The sequence below is a fragment of the Salvelinus sp. IW2-2015 genome, linkage group LG36, assembly GCF_002910315.2.
Source record: "Salvelinus sp. IW2-2015 linkage group LG36, ASM291031v2, whole genome shotgun sequence".
Lineage (NCBI taxonomy): Eukaryota > Metazoa > Chordata > Actinopteri > Salmoniformes > Salmonidae > Salvelinus > Salvelinus sp. IW2-2015.
In genome coordinates this window covers 6,951,229-6,957,713 of record NC_036875.1, presented here as the reverse complement: position 1 = coordinate 6,957,713, position 6,485 = coordinate 6,951,229, and the positions used below count along the sequence as shown (strand labels likewise).

The 6,485-nt window shown below is 38.7% G+C and overlaps 1 protein-coding gene across 1 annotated transcript in view; it reads right to left on the bottom strand.

Annotated features, from left to right (window-relative positions):
• LOC111959384 (ly6/PLAUR domain-containing protein 1) overlaps positions 1-6,485 on the bottom strand; it is a 50,141-nt gene that overhangs the window by 22,712 nt on the left and 20,944 nt on the right. The window lies entirely within an intron of this gene.

Genomic DNA, 6,485 nt, shown 5'->3' with positions numbered 1-6,485 from the left:
CGGGTCTTCCTTTCCTGTGGCGGTCCTCATGAGAGCCAGTTTCATCATAGCGCTCAATGGTTTTTGTGACTGCACTTGAAGAAACGTTCAAAGTTCTTGAACTTTTCCGGATTGACTGACATCCATGTCTTAAAGTAACAATGGACTGTCGTTTCTCTTTGCTTATTTGAGCTGTTCTTGCCATAATATGGACTTGTGGTCTTTTATCAAATAGGGCTATGTATACCACCCCTACTTTGTCACAACACAGCTGATTGGCTCAAACACAAAGAAATGCCACAAATTAACTTTTAACAAGGCACACCTGTTAATTGAAATGCATTCCAGGTGACTACCTCAGAAGCTGGTTGAGATATGCAATGCCAAGAGAGTGCAAAGCGGTCAAAGGGAAAGGGTTGCTACTCTGAAGAATCTCAAATATTAAACAGATTGATTTCTTTAACACTTTTTTGGTTACTACATGTTCCCATATGTGTTATTTCATTATCTTGATGTCTTCACAATTATTCTACAACGTTGAAAATAGTAAAAAAATAAAATCTTGAATGACTGTGTCCAAACTTTAGACTGCTACTGTATAAAAACCTGTTTTTCTTTTATCATTATGGGGTATTGTGTGTGGATTCATGAGGGAAAAATACAAATGAGTTCATTTTAGATTAATGCTGTAATCTAACAAAATGTGGAGAAAGTCAAGGGGTCTGAATTACTTTCCAAATGCAGTATTTAGACAATTGGGTTTTGTTTCAATGTGCTATTTAAAAAATGTATATATTCTTGTACATTGTGGACAATTGTCTGACGATGTTCTGAAATGCAAGCAATACAAATTAAATCATTTGAAATACAACGTTGCATCTTGATTGTGTGTGTAGGAAATGGAGGGGGTGGGATGGTAGAGAAGGCAACAATTTGCAAGCAAAATTTAAATTAGYATGACACTGWAAATAATAATAAGGATTACATTTAAAAAATGACCGAGCTAAAATGGGCCATTTTCTCAACCTAATGTYCTGGGTTTATGTCCCAACACACTGGGTTTTAACCCAGCAATATAGTCCAATATTAACCAGCAGTTTGGTCAAGTGCTCAACCCAAGACACTGGGTTAGAAGCACAACCCAAACCCGCTGGGTTGAATTAACCTAATGCTGTGTTTGTCCAATATTGACCCACCGCTGGGTTGTCGAAATTAACCAAATTGGGTTAATTGGCCCCTCTCACCTCCCTCCCGAAGGAAGGTCTTNAAGTCAATGTAAGAGCTATAAATAGGGCTTTTTTGATCGATTAATTCACAGGAAAACAGACGGAGGGCTGTGCTTCCTCCGGTCACTTCTCACACTACATAGAAGTGCAGATACATATACACTATTGTTCAGTGGAAAAAATTGCGYGGGATTCTGTTCCTGGCAACTGATACACTGTGGTCTGTAGGAATTCCCATTCTGGGGCAAACAGTCTGAGAAAGTTGATTTATCAAATAAATAATACGACTTGAAGCACACATCCAGCGCCCCCKGCAATGTACCTAGCTCCAATGCTGGTCCACTAATGACTGTAAACATGTGAGCAGTCCCCAAGAGCCAACACAAATGGGTAGGGTCTGGTCACCTCCGCCTGGTGCAGGTACTCAACCATGTTTGTCCCAACCTGTTAGAGAAATCATTTGATTTTTAGAATATGAGGACTTGTGCAAAGCATGGATGCACACTGACAATGCCATCACAGACTTGAAGGAGTTCCCAACTCATCCCAAACCATCTCAATTGGCTTGAGGTCAGGTGATTGTGGAGGCCAGGTCATCTGATGCAGCACTCCATCACTCCTTCTTGGTCAAATAGCCTCGAGGTGTGTTGGGTCATTTTRCTGTTGAAAAACAAATGAGAGTCCCACTAAGTGCAAACCAGATGGGATGGCGTATCGCTGCGGTATGCATGCTGGTTAAGTGTGCCTTGAATTCTAAATAAATCACTGACCGTTTCACCAGGAAAGCACCACCACACCTCCTCCATGCTTCACGGTGGGAACCCCACATTAGGAGATCATCCGTTCACCTTCTCTGCGTCTCACAAAGACACAGTGGTTAAATTTGGACACATCAGACCAAATGACAGATTTKCAGCGGTTTATTGTCCATTGCTTGTGTTTCTTGGCCCCAGTCTCCTCTGAATAGCTGATGTTGAGACGTGTCTGTTACTTGAACTCTGTGAAACATTTATTTGAGATGCAATCTGAGATGCAGTTAATTGCCGATTTTTGAGGCTGGTAACTCTAATGAACCGATCCTCTGCAGCAGAGGTAAGTCCGGGTCTTCCTTTCCTGTGGCGGTCCTCATGAGAGCCAGTTTCATCATAGCGCTCAATGGTTTTTGRGACTGCACTTGAAGAAACGTTCAAAGTTCTTGACATTTTCCGGATTGACTGACATCCATGTCTTAAAGTAACAATGGACTGTCGTTTCTCTTTGCTTATTTGAGCTGTTCTTGCCATAATATGGACTTGTGGTCTTTTATCAAATAGGGCTATGTATACCACCCCTACTTTGTCACAACACAGCTGATTGGCTCAAACACAATTGTCTTGATCCTTCGAGCGTAACACAACCAATTCATTACCACACTATACACTCTAGGTGAGTCAGAACGCGACAATTCTGCTTCAGTGACACAAGTGCGCATTAACCCTTGTCTTCCCTATGGGAATAGCTGCTTGATTTGTGGAAGAGAGTACAAATTTGTTCTCACAGACTTGCCTTGTATGTTAATCAATAAGGTAAAATGAAAAAACTAAGCCAAATTAATTGAATAACCTGGCAGAATGAACATTGAAAAATGTCAATTGCTCAAAACCAACGACATGTTTTATGAATAGAGAGAGTGAAATATAAGCATATTCTTTGAGTGGACTCAGGCCAGCACTTGTATTCGAGGTGTTCAAATAATATTGAGTCGAACTAGGGGATAGTATTTTTTTTGAATGTTGTTTTCTTGTCCCATTTTAGTACACATCTTCTTGATTTCACTTTGACAGCGTTCGACACAGTTCTACTCGAAAGACAAGACGTTAATGCTTCTCGGGTACCCATTCACTATTCGCCTGGGTGGCGGTCCTCATGAGGGCAGACCAGTCTATCATACCTCCACAAGCTGCACAGAACCGCAGCCATAGTCTGGAAGGTAGTCCACACAGTTTCCCTGGCCTGATTGTATGCGACATGCGAAGTACGTTGAAGAAAGAAAATTTTCTTACATTGGCTAGTCAAGTTGACAGAAATATAGCGAGAGCTATAATATCAAAACAATATAAATAATGCATAGTCCTTCCTTCTTTGTCTGTGTCACATCTATATATCTCAAATGTCCGGATTAAGATGTCTCGGTCTCACGCTCGGAGAGCCATCTTCATTGATCATTATCGAAGTACCGAGGAGACTATCTTGAGAAATGAGTAAATAACTTGCTGATCACTGCAGTTATACGTATCTATTGCACAGGATGCGTACTGTACGCTTTTTGCGAGCTTATTTGTGCGCTGATATTCTTGTCACCAGATAATTATGACCTCATGCCCACTTATGGCTAGAAGTGCAATTGGACAAGAACAACAAATGCATAGTCATGACTTCAGGTGATTAATTTTCTTTATGTTTGTGATTTTTTTTTTTGTGGGGGTGTGATCTATTACTCATGAACTATTTTGGACTTCATTCTTGTTTATGGACTTTAGACAATAAAAAACTAAGTTACATAGGTGGTATACTTTGGTCGCACTTAAAACAAATACAATTTTAATGTAGACTTATTAAAGTAAGAACAATATTGATCATCTTATATTATTCAGTTTTATTCCAGTGTTCAACCAATGCTGCTCAAGATACAGATGTAAAGTGTTTCAATTGAACTTTGTCCACAAGTAATCGGTACATGTGACAGCTGATGGGTAATGGACTTCAAACACTATAAGTAAATGGCTCCTACAATCTAACTTTTCTGTATCACGAAAGGCACACTTCGTTAGTTTCTCTGTTAATTGAAAATGCATTCCAGGTGTACTCTCATGAAGCTGGTTGAGATATGCCAAGAGAGTGCAAAGCGGTCAAAGGGAAAGGGTTGCTACTCTGAAGAATCTCAAATATTAACAGATGATTTCTTTAACACTTTTTTGGTTACTATATGTGTTATTTCATTATTGATGCTTCACAATTCAAAAATAAAATTAAAAAAAATAATCTTGAATGACTGTGTCCAAACTTTAGACTGCTACTGTATAAACCAGTTTTTTTTTATCATTATGGGTATGTGTGTGATTCATGAGGGAAAAATACAAATTGTATCATTTTAGATTAATCTGTAATCTAACAAAATGTGGAGAAAGTCAAGGGGTCTGAATACTTTCCAAATGCAGTATTTAGACAATTGGGTTTTGTTTCAATGTGCTATTTAAAAAAATTATATATTCTTGTACATTGTGGACAATTGTCTGACGATGTTCTGAAATGCAAGCAATACAAATTAAATATTTGAAATAACAACGTTGCAGCTTGATTGTGTGTGTAGGAAATGGAGGGGTGGGATGGTAGAGAAGGCAACAATTTGCAAGCAAAATTTAAATTAGGATGACACTGAAAAATAATAATAGGATTACATTTAAAATGACCAGACTAAATGGGCCATTTTCTCAACCTAATGTCTGGTTTATGTCCCAACACACTGGGTTTTAACCCAGCAATATAGTCCAATATTAACCAGCAGTTTGGTCAAGTGCTCAACCCAAGACACTGGGTTAGAAGCACAACCCAAACCCGCTGGGTTGAATTAACCTAATGCTGTTTGTCCAATATTGACCACCGTGGGTGTCGAAATTAACACAAAATTGGGTTCAATATTTATTAACATAGAGCAATCTTTAGAGTAAACAACTTAATTTTGGAAAAATAATATAGAATATGACATAATTAGGGGCAATTCGACATCAAATTGCTTACATTTTAAAATGTAAAATGTAAATAGTTCTTAAGCATCCTAATTTGTTTGTTTTGCGTTTCCTCGACACCACGCACTCACCTGCATGCAATGCCAATTCAACAAGATTTGGACAAAGAACTTCCACAGTGGGCAAAACCGCCATCAGCCAAAGCTCACACCAAAAAGTAAAATAGTTCTGAATTGGGGTGATTTGTTATTATCTAATTATACTATATTTTGTTAATTATCCTTTTCAAACTTCCATTGTTGACAATATTATTGCTCATGTTTTATCTATCTTGGTTTCATTGTATAATAATTCCAGTAGTTGTCCCTTTTACATTCCTATTGGTACATCACCTTTATTAGTGTTCCAATTTCTGTCATGTACCTGTTGTATGCTACAGTACATGAAAAGATCAACAATTTATTTGGGAATTATCTATTTTTTTGCTATTTATCACATTTACTATAGGATGGAGGTCAGGGGCTTTGTATGGCCACTCACTAATACCTTGACTGGTTGTCCTTAAGATCCCATTTTGCCGAAGACTATTGGAAGTATGCTTGGGTCATTTTCCATTTGGAGACCCATTTGCGACGCCATATTGCTTTAACTTGTCTGACTGATGTCTTGAGATTGCTTGCTTATAATATATCCACAGATTTTCCTGTCCTCTAATGATGCCAATCGTATTTTGTGAAGGTGCCAGCCAGTAACCTTCTGCAAAGCAACATAATAATGATCATTATGGCCAAACAATTCTATTTTTGTTCCATCAGGACAGAGGTACATGTCTCCAATAAAGTTAGCGATTCTTTGTTCTCCATTAGTGTATTGCAAACCGTACGCGGCTGGCTTTTTAATCGGCGGTTTTGGAGGCAGGGCTGCTTCGCTTGCTGAGCGGGGCCTTTTCCAGGTTGTCGATACAGCGACTGAGGGTTTTTACTGTGATATATTATACTTTTTAGTACTGTTCCTCAAGCATTCCAAGTCCTGTAGGCTGGTGTGTTGCTGGATTGATTTTCACTTTCACACGCAAAGTACGTTCATGTCTTGGAAATACAGAACTGCGTCTCCTCCGAACGGTATGACGGCTGGCTGTGTCCATGGTGTTTATACTTGCGTGACTATTATTTTTAACAGGTTGAACCACGTGGTACCTCAAACGTTTTTGGAAAAATTGCTCCCAAGGAGTGAACCAGACTTGTTGGAAGTCGCAATTGTATTTTCGGAGGTCTTCGGCTGACTTATTCTTTCCAATTCTTTACCAATATGTCAAGAAAAGAGGCACAGAAGTTTGACAGGTAGGATTTGCAAATACATCCACAGGAAGTTACACCTCCATATTGACTCAGTCAAAATGTTTGTCAATAGCCAATCATTAAGTTTTCTACAGCATGTACCTTCATTTCCGTGCAGAAATTTTAAAAACCAGCTGTTTAAAGCATCAGTTCAACTTAGTGTATGTAAACTCTGACCACACGGAATTGGTGAATGTGAAGTAAAGTGAAATATATCT